General features: G+C 35.9%; 1 long non-coding RNA gene across 2 annotated transcripts; it reads left to right on the top strand.

Annotated features, from left to right (window-relative positions):
• The first annotated feature begins 259 nt into the window (after positions 1-259).
• Positions 260-2,463, top strand: LOC145134843 (uncharacterized). 2 transcript variants are annotated; one of them, XR_013719392.1, is made up of 4 exons: positions 260-608; positions 1,672-1,922; positions 2,009-2,103; positions 2,301-2,463. It is a non-coding gene; the product is annotated as an uncharacterized LOC145134843 (long non-coding RNA). The 2 variants fall into 2 exon arrangements; XR_013719391.1 differs by lacking the exon at positions 260-608 and having other exon boundaries at positions 1,208-1,922.
• The last annotated feature ends 8,897 nt before the right edge of the window (positions 2,464-11,360 follow it).

An 11,360-nucleotide genomic window follows, 5' to 3' on the forward strand; every position in this document is an offset into this window, starting at 1 on the left:
ATATATATATATATACCTACCTAATAAAAGACGCCTAAATTGCCACATGTCCTCTTCTAAATCAAAATTTTTCCACGTGGCATCTTATCATTTACTCTCTATTCTGTTTTCCCGCCCAACAATTTTACTTTTTCCTATTTTCTTATTCAAATATTCAAATCTAATAAAATCAATCTTCAATTGTTTCCTATTTTTTAGAATTCAATCCCCTAAAATCCGCAATCAAATTATCAGTTTCCAAACCTAAATGGCTCTTCTTCTTCAATGGCTCTTTCTCTCTCAACAAATACGATGATTTCTTCCGGCACCAAATCCCCACCATCATTAAATCTGCTACATCGCAAGAGATTAGCAACGAAATCACCCTCCAGCCACCGCCACCACTGCCGCCCATCCGATGTTGCTTGTGTTTAGATTGACAATCGTGATCCCTTTCCGTCAACTTTGGGGACATTCATGTCAATGAACTTCAACGAAATATGGATATGGGTCGACCGTGGAACACAGTCAAATGTCTTATCGAGAAACTCAAGGACCGAATCGTTCTAATACAGGGGCGGGTTCATGCGATTAGGGCTGTAGGAAAGAAAATTGCAATTACGACTCTAGTAGGTTAATTGCTCTATTCAATTCAAGCTTTCAATATGTTTTTGTGTGTGTGATTTGAATTATGGTTTATTTGATGTTCATGAATATTGGCAAACTAGAGTACGTAAGAGATGCTTATTTGATGATTCTCATTTTTTGGTGATTTGTTACCCATTGATTCTCACCTTTGCAATTTATATGAATCGTTGTTCGGAATACTATTGTGACACATGTCATCTTCCTTGATTTATTAATATTTGTCACTCTACCGTAAGACATGGTCTTCCCATATCTCGATCTCGATTCTCACGTAACCCATTTACATCTGTATGGTTTAAAGTGTTAATAAGCTTAATCGGATCATATAATTGCATATTATATGGTTTTATATGTTTCAATGAATCATATAATTACATTTTATATGTCTGCCTTTACATTTGATTGGTTTATATGGTTTTACTAAATTTGATTCAATCGATTTTGTTTGGTCATAGAAGGTTGAAAATTTTCATTCTTTCGCCTTAGTTTCATTCTCTTTAACTTTTAAGTTTGCATTTACAAGATGGATGACGTTTTGATATTGGTTTTATAATGTTATTTTTTCTTCAGATCTTGATGAACAATCCAAATCACAACGCCAACCATTTTTTTTATCCTAGACGTTTGTGGATCTGGAATTGCAGAAACTTTATTTTATTTTATGTTGTTTTACGACGCATGAGTAATTAGCTCAACTGATTTCCTTTACTCCATATTGTCTTCATATTTTTGTAATAATTTTATCTCTTAGCAACTGATTTATATTACAACATTTTAAAATTTTGATAAGAATTTTTTGGATGCTAATGCTTTAAATTCATTAGTTTTCCTGGGTAACACATTGACTTTTTTTTAAATAATATTTTGCAATATTCCTCAACTCCAAAAACTTAATGCGTGGGGCATTTTATGTCTTTTTTGCTTTGTTTAATTTGGTTCACGACTAGGAAAGAGTGCTCAATGGATTCAGGAACCTGTGTCATGAAATGTTCAATAGATTAAATTGATTGGTTAATTTAACAGCTGATGGAATATTTTTTAAAGTTTTAGGTCGGGATGCCACAGGCTTTGAACGAAAAACACCACCTCCACGCCATGTGTGCCACACAGTCACACACACTTGCATTTTGTTGATTTAATCAGGTTTTCAAGAATCAAGTTTTCAAGGTAATAACAAGATGTTGACCATGCACTAAAGATGGAGGGGCTTACACGTTTTGCTCTTGGTTGGAGGAGGAGCTGTTTTGATGAAGTTGCTCTAAGCTATTTTGACAATATAAGAGTTTTTTTTTGGGGTAAAAATGATATTTTGCATACAAATTTTGGTTTAACATCAAAATTCCCTGTCAAAATTGGCTTTTTTTGGATTTGATTGAAGCAGATGCCAATATTAACCGGTCTAACGAAAAAAATTGAAGATGCAGAGAAAAAAGTATATCATGATAAGTAATGATCAATGGTGAGACTTCGTACAAGGTATGCCATGCTCAATTTTTTATTTAAAAGAAATATGGTGTAAGATGAAATTGAGAATTTAATGTTGTGGTGGGAGTTTCGTTGAAACATAAATCATATTGGATGGTTGAGTTTTTATTGAATAAATGGAAGTTTTTTCAATGTTCATTTTTATTTTAGGATGATGGTTCAAAGTTCATTTTTATTCTGGTTTGTAGTTCAAAGTTCATTGTTATTTTTGGGTGATGTGCAAAGCTTCATTGTCATAGGCGTGCTCTTGTGAAGCTTCTGTGTGGTTTTGCTCTATCGGGAAGATTGTTCAAAGTTCATTGTTAGTTTTGGTTTATGGTTCAAAGTTCATTGTTATTTTAAGACGATTTTGTGGGTTTTTTTTATTATATATTTTTGAAGTTGTTATAGAGAAATGAGATATGTATCGTAGGTGAATATCGATCACATTTTTGGTTTAACATTCTTATTGAAAAGTGTTTTTTTTGGTTGAATGTTTTTTTTCAACATACTTTTTAGATATTCATTAGGTTTATGTTTAAAAACATGTCTAACCTATGTGAAAGATGTTTTTCGATCAAAGAAGTATTTTGTGTAAGTTTTTTTATTATTATTATTTTTTAAAATAAAAAAGTTGATGACAACAACTTTTTACATGCCATTAGTCTTGAAAATATCAAATAATTGTGACATTTAAATTCAATTTCCTTTATATGTTAAAGATTTTTTTAAACAAAATTAAACGATAATATGAACTATTTGTAAGAGATGTGTCAAATTTATTCTTTTACCCAGAAGTAAATACACATATTATAGTTATAACATTTAAAAGGTTTTATGGTTAAATGATGATATGTAAATATATAAGTATAAACTACTAGACAAAAAGTTTATCAAGCAAAGACATTTTTGATTTATGTCATTCATCACTACTAACATCACAAACATACTTGTATAAATAACAAGTAAACTAAATCTTTACCACCAAATCAAAATAAATTAATTAGATTTTTTCGTAGCACATGGCATCCCAATTTGAATGACATCTTCCCAAAAATACTTTTATTTTTACCCAAATTATATTTTTAACCAAAAACATTAACATACTTTTAAATTATCTCAAAATAACAACATAATTTATTTTCAACCAAAGACAATATATCTTTATTTTTAACAAAAAAAAATGCAACCAACCTGATCTAAGTATTTCAAAAAATACATGTTTTGATTTGACTCTATTTTTTCAGATTTACGATCACAAGAGAAAGAGGTTTCCCATTCGACCTACATTCCATTGAAGCTCAGTACACTCTTCAAAGTTTGAAATATTCAAATGGGTTATCTTTTAATATGCTTCAACACTACATGGTACATTTTGACATATTTTTATAAAGTAAATAACAACTAAATAAGATACTTGCTCCTCCGCTCATCCTATTTTTTTATGTCCAAAAAATTTAATAAATTTTGACCTATTTCCTATCCAGCCAACTATATGTTATTTTAATTTGTATCACGTGTAACTATATGTTATTTTAATTTGTATCCCGTGTAGTACACGGGTTATAACCTAGTATATATATATATATATATATATATATATATATATATATATATATATATATGATCAAGTATCATTTTATTACACATTTGACCCCTATAAGTTAACTTTAACCAACCAAAGTGGTAACTTAATGAGGAAACATAACAAAAACTAACCATGGTAACAGAATGGAAGAGTTAAAGAGAGACGATGTCCAGTCCACCATTTTCTAAAGAATAGAAGACAATTTCACCTTGACTTGAATGTGGGAGACCATCTCTAGATGATTGAGGAAAAGAATTTCCAAAATAACGAGGAAGACCATTTCAATCTTGATAAGGCATCTAAAAGTGGGAAAAGATAGAATTCAAGATAATTTATTTTAGCCCTTAATTATTAACCCAAAATATTAAATTAAGGCTACGATCTATGTAACATTCGAAAAATTCTTGGAAATTTTAAACTTTTAAAATAAACCACAACCATCATTGTTTACAAATTGTTTTCAAAATAAATTTCACATCATAGAAATCCCAAAATCGTAAGAACAAAATATAAGGAGCAGCACGATCACGCCTTCGCATTCCCGCGATCCTCTAAGGTACCTGAAACATAATCCAAAACTGTAAGCTCAAAGCTTAGTAAGTTTCCCCTAAAATACCAATACTTCACAAATAGCATAAAATATAATAACAACATGCAATGGGTCCACATCTTAACAGATTGGATTACCCCTGAGCCCACAACATAAGTCTGGCTTGCCCTCGGCCCGCAACTTATGTCTGGCTTACACCCCGGCCTAATCAGTCCTAGGATTGAATTCCGCTAAGCCCTCGGAACGTGTGACAACCCGGAAATTTTTTTGATTTTAAAGCTCAGTCAATCAACTCAAATGAGTGTCAAAATCATTAGTACTGAGTTCTAGCCCGCTTAAAGGTCATTCTAAGGAGTTTTGAGCCTAATACACTTAAGGATTAAGTGTTAGAAAGTACCTGCTAGAACCACAGAGTAGCAAAGCAAACCTAAACCTCATCTAAATGAGTTCACAGCCACAAGACCATGAGTTTACGGCCCTAAACTCATGTGGCCGTAAACTCAAGGGTATATAGATGATACTTGGCCATTTTTCCCATTCTTTCCTTTCCTTGGCCGATTTTCCTTCAAATCCTCTCAAGTATCATCAAGTTTTCCTTCCTAGATCTTCAAAAGATGTAAGTATTATTCCTAGATTTGTTGATACATCTCTTAATCTAGTCTCCTTCCATGATTTCATCCATAGAAATCACTCTTTTCTTAGATCTTCAAGTTTCACCAAGAACACCAAGAACACACACTAGTGTTCTTGGCCAATATCAACCATTTCAAGCTTCTAGATCGTAAGTATACTCCCCTATACTTCATATCTAGTTAGTATCCATGCTTAGAGACTTGAAACATGCATTTCCCCAAGACATCTTGAGTTTACGGTCCAAGATCTTCCTTGGCCGTAAACTCAATGTTGAAGCATGTATGGGCCGTAAACCCATGGCCGTAAACATATGTTAGTGCCATTTCACTTTCCTTTGTTGAATCACATGTGATTCCAACACTTGATCAAGGTGTTTCCTAGTCCCGGAAGGTGTTTCCTTTCATATAGTTGTTTATAAACACTATATTTATGCCAAAATGTGTCATTATATGTCATTTAGGACCTATTGTGTCTCGGGACTTCATTCGTGGAACTTCTCATCCTTACACGCATACCCGTTTGAATCACCCACATCAGGTGAGTTAATACCCCATAATGAATCTTTTAACTGTTTTAACTGTTTTAAGGGGGGAATACAAGTTGAACACAATGCTAATTGTGTAAATGTTTGTTATAAACATCTTTCAAAATGTTACTTATGTCATTTATAAGTTGTCAAAACATTTCAAAAACTCTTTTAAAGTTATGTTACTTTATAGTTATACAAAACTCCGTTTTTAAAGTACAAACATAACTTAGTAGACAAATGAGTCTTTTCAGTAACAGTCCAAGTAGAACATTAGTAAACTATAATAGGTATAGTTTAGGAGAATGCTATTCATTACTTCTAGTACAATGAAGCACACAAAGAGTCAGTTCATATATGAGTCAAACACACAGTGAAGAGAAACAAACAATACCATACAAAACATATAGTGAAGAGAAACAAACAATACCATACAGAACATACAGTGAAGAGAAACAAACAATACCATACAGAGAGAACACACAATTATGAGAACACACAGGATCTAATTATACCGATTGATCACTAACTCATTGTTTTAAACAAAAGGTGATAGTTATATTAGGTATACATGATCATATAACAAATATGAATTACATGGCTTGCAAGAATTTGCAGAGGTCGCGTTTGGTTCCCTTAATCTCTAGACAGGGAGAGCGTTTAGTAGGGGTTCTAGCCTTCACATTATGACCATAATAAAACAAACATGCTTTTAGGTCATCGGTACATCCGCATGTCATTATAAACGACAACTGTGTACTTACATTTCCCATTACTTTCATAAAGTGACAGTACCACTTGAAAGTCAAACTCAAACTATTTTCGAGTTAAGATAGTTATAAACTAGGGAAAATATACATTTTTATAAACGGCAAACAGAACAGTCGAGTCTAGCACATAACAGTAGATGCCTTGGTAGAAGGCTACGTTTAACAGAAGATGCCTTAGTAGAAGGCTACGTTTAAAAGAAAGGACCATAATGCTAGTCTTATGATTCCTTAATGTATACATCACAGGATATATATATATATATATACCAATAGGGTCCGACAGGTAATAGGATGTGTGCTCTCCGCTTCATTTCCTGTTCCTTGTTTGGTTGTAGGCTTGGAACGAATTCACCCAATCTATTTTCTATCCGATTCTATATATATGTATGCTTAGTACACATTAAGTCATCATAAGGGTACCAGGTATGGGTCAGGTTATAGGACACACACAGTTTTCTAGTACAAAACATACTTTCCAAAATCAGTACTTTTGGTATACAAAACTAGAAACTTCCCAGTAAAGGGTTTAATCCATTTTATTAAACCAGTACAATTTAAAGGACCTTATGTGAGTAACTCTATAATACCTTAGTTTATACATCATGTTTATATATAAAACTAATACCTAATAGGTAGTTGGATGTGTGCTTTCCGCCTTACTTCCTGTTCCTTGTTTGGTTGTGGGCTTAGGGCAGATTCACTCAATTAACTTTCTATCTGATATTAGATTATATATATGAGTATAAACTAAGCTATTATAAAAGTAGTCGCTGTGGTCACCATTTTATAATAAGAAATATGGGTTTTCTTAAACACTTTCTTTCGAAATGAAATGGTTGTTCATTACTTGCTTACCATATATATATCTCGTGATACTAAACATGACGTCCTCCACCCCTGAACGATTCCGCCGTTCCGGTTTTGGGGTGTGACAGATTGGTATCAGAGCCAGGTTTATAGTGAACTAAGTATATCAGCCGATAAAAGATATACAACTATAAATACAATGGGGCTTAAGTGCTCTGGATAATGATATATTTTTAGAATATAACTATAGGTTATAAAAATATACCTACTTGCTTATACATGTACATAATAGAACTAGTGTCACGAGGAGAACAGAACTAAAGTATTTAAAGGTTGGGCACTGTCGTCAACCTGAACAGTTATGTAATCATAGCTAGGATCAATATAGCCTGATCAACTATATTCATTCGAGATGTGACCGACATGTGTTTGGGAATGATGTGGTGTTGCAACAGTGTTAAAACTTACCTGAACACCAGCCAAGAGATCACCAGAACTAGTACATTTAGAGTTAGAATACTATAGGAGTATTCTATGATACGATAGCGCGATAACGAGTTTAGAACATACCAAGTACATTACGTTAAAATATTGTAGGAGTATTTTAGTCCATATAAATAACCTATGTGATAACTTAAAAGACCCTTACGGATAGGTCTATAATCTTGCAAGGTATATTCCTAAAGTTTTATATATAATCAAGATCTTATAGACTTAGAATCTGTGGTCTACGCTTCGCTATCCATTCCTCTTAAGGGTGTAGTTTTGGAGTAGGATCACTTATTCGAAAGTCTATTTAATCTTCAATTATATACAGACTTGTATACATTGTATAATTATAGGAGGACCCCGTAAGGATCACCCCATAAAGTTATTTTAAAGCTCATAGATTCTTTAGTCACTTTCATTCTCGCACGACAAGCCCAGATAGATGTAACCACTTCCTTATAGTAGACAACAGAAGAGTCCAGGAGGAACAAGAACAAGTTCATGAGAAGTTTTCAAAGAGGGATCAGCCGAAGTAACCAAAACGTCTTACACGTCACACTAATAAATAATAATCCGGTTAATTTAATGAGCGAGTGGAAACACTGCTCACATTATATGTTGAGATTATTTTCTTACATGCAGCTGGTAACAGTTATTCAGGAAACAAATATTCATTCAAGGATAGTTATTTCAAATTCATAGAGTTTATTAGGTATAGACTCTTTTATGAATTGTTTCTAGAACCCTGTGGAAGTCAGGACCCGATACATCCAGAACTAGGATAACCTTGTCTTTTCAACTTTCGGCTTGTGTCCATTGCTTTAGACTTATTCCGTCTCATCTTTGTATTCTTTTAGCAAATATGCCTCCTCGCAGATCTAACAGACGCACTACTCCGATAACTCCAACGCCGCCTCCTTCGCAAATAGATATGGCAGCTATAAACGTTGCAGTGGTCGCGGCTGTGGCAACAGCCATGGCTCAATATCACTCCATCAGTACCAATGGAGGTGGAACGCCTACTGATTCTACTCGAGGTGAGGTCCTCGTGCTCTCTCGAGAGTTCTCCTACAAGGACTTCACCAATTGCCAGCCATTGTCCTTTAATGGGACTGAAGGAGTCATTTCCCTCTTGCAATGGTTCGAGAAAACAGAGTCTATCTTCGAAATCTGTTTGTGCCCAGAAGGAAGCAAAGTGAAGTTTGCTGCCTGCACCTTCTCTGGCAAGGCCCTAACATGGTGGAACAGCCATGTTAAGTCACTGACCCTATCAGTGGCTAACTCAATAGGTTGGGAAAACCTAAAAGAGTTAATGCAGGAGGAATACTGCCTGTTAGGAGAAATTCAAAAGATGGAACAAGAGCTGTGGGATCTCACTATGGTCGGCTCAGACATAGTGACCTACACTGACCGGTTCAGGGAGCTAGCAGCTCTATGCCCCGGGATGATTACCCCGGAGAGCAAGAAGATAGAAAGATACATTTGGGGTCTGACTGCTCCGACCCAAGGAAATGTGTTGTCTTCTAACCCAGCCACGTTCGATAGTGCTAAACGCCTGGCTCAGCGACTTATCGACCATGGAGTCCGCCATGGTGTAAAAGTCCCTATTCCCGAGCCATCGAGGGAAGAGGACATAATCAGAAGTCGGGGAACAAGAGGAAGAAGAAGCGAACAACACAAGACACCCCGCAAGAGCAACAAGCGAGTACTATGTACGCCACTACGACGCCTACTGCTTCAGCACCTGCCAGTCGATATGCTGGAAACCTCCCGAAGTGTGGAAAGTGCAACTTTCACCACACGGAGTATGCCGGGAAATGCAGTGTTTGAACTGCCACAGAAAGGGACACACAGTCCGTTTCTGCAGGGCACCGGCTCAACCGATCTCCCAAGTCCCCGGAGCAGACGAAAACCAAGCCTGCTATGGCTGTGGTGAGGCTGGACATTTTCAGAGGGACTGCCCGATAGTAAAGAACTCAGGCGCGGATGGACGCATTCTGATGATCACTGCAGGAGAATCTACCCCGGAGTCGTCGACGAGTAGCGGTACGTTTTCGAAATAGTAATTGCTTTTAAAGTTAATTTATATTCATATAAGATTAAAATTTGGGGATAACACCTAAAAGTAATTATAATAACTCACATATTGAAATAGGTCACAATATTCAAGAGAACTAAAAGATCCCTTAGAGAAGCTATTATGGCTTACCATATACATCAGGGTTGTGCACAACTAAGATGTTGCAGACTTAGAGTGAGTGACTCCGCTTAGGTCCCCATTCCTTAATTGGTTGAGGATTTGAGGCAGAGTTACTCAGTCGACTGCCTGGTTCATCTTAAATATTCATAACTTGTATATGGCAGGCGATTGTAGTGGTACCAAGGAGGATTATGATATAAAGTATCCCCACCAGTTATTAGAGCACTTTCGTTTGTATGTATGCGCACATAGCGATACGATACGTAGGAGTGTTAACTTCAAGAGAAAACAGGAAACACGGGAACATTTACAAAGAGTACATTTTCGAACATACTAGGAGTACAGTATCGATCATACAAGGGATACATCGTCGTATATCAGACGTTTCTTTCATTTGACCAAAACTTCGTTCAGTAAAGAGTCCGTTGCTTTCATTCGTCATGAGTTGGCGTGGTCCTCACCATACTGAGTTCATATGTTTCTATCGCCTCGATCGGCAAGTTCTTGAAACTTTCGTCATTCGTATCGAAAGTCCGACCTAAACCTAAATTTTATCTTTCGTATTCTAAAGCACGAAGTACTCGTGCGAAGAGTACTTTGTCCTCCGAAGCCTTATCGTCAGATGTCTGCAGACTGTCAAGAAATACCACTCGTCCAACAGACCAAGTTTGAGCACAAAGGCGATGGACGAATACAGCCCACCTATCACTATTTAGTGTATACGCGAGGGTGGTGTATGATTATGATTATGTAGATTTAGTATGTGTGTTTCCGCCTTATCTCCTGTTCCTTGTTTGGTTGTGGACCTGGGGCAGAGTCGCACATCCGACCGTCTTACTAACCCTAATTATATACGACTTGTATACACGAGGTAATGATAGATGGACCAAGTACGAATCCTATCATGAACAGAAGGGAAAAGTTGCCAGGTCTACGAGTGGGTATTCTGCTAATCAGAGGAGTGCAACCCCAATAGTAATGCTAAGAAAGCTAATTTCGGGACGAAATTCCATCTAATGGGGGGATGATGTGACAACCCGGAAATTTTTTTGATTTTAAAGCTCAGTCAATCAACTCAAATGAGTGTCAAACTCATTAGTACTGAGTTCTAGCCCGGTTAAAGGTCATTCTAAGGAGTTTTGAGCATAATACACTTAAGGATTAAGTGTTAGAAAGTACCTGCTAGGACCACAGAGTAGCAAAGCAAACCTAAACCTCATCTAAATGAGTTCACGGCCACAAGACCATGAGTTTACGGCCGTAAACTCATGTGGCTGTAAACTCAAGGGTACATAGATGATACTTGGCCATTGTTCCCATTCTTTCCTTTCCTTGGCCGATTTTCCTTCAAATCCTCTCAAGTATCATCAAGTTTTTCTTCCTAGATCTTCAAAAGATGTAAGTATTCTTCCTAGATTTGTTGATACATCTCTTAATCTAGTCTCCTTCCATGATTTCATCCATAGAAATCACTCTTTTCTTAGATCTTCAAGTTTCACCAAGAACACACACTAGTGTTCTTGGCCAATATCAACCATTTTAAGCTTCTAGATCGTAAGTACACTCCCCTATACTTCATATCTAGTTAGTATCCATGCTTAGAGACTTGAAACATGCATTTCCCCAAGACATCTTGAGTTTACGATCCAAGATCTTCCTTGGCCATAAGCTCAATGTTGAAGCATGTATGGGCCGTAAACCCATGG

Source organism: Lactuca virosa, chromosome 8, assembly GCF_052849685.1.
Source record: "Lactuca virosa cultivar CGN04683 chromosome 8, Lactuca_virosa_CGN04683_v6, whole genome shotgun sequence".
Classification (NCBI taxonomy): domain Eukaryota; kingdom Viridiplantae; phylum Streptophyta; class Magnoliopsida; order Asterales; family Asteraceae; genus Lactuca; species Lactuca virosa.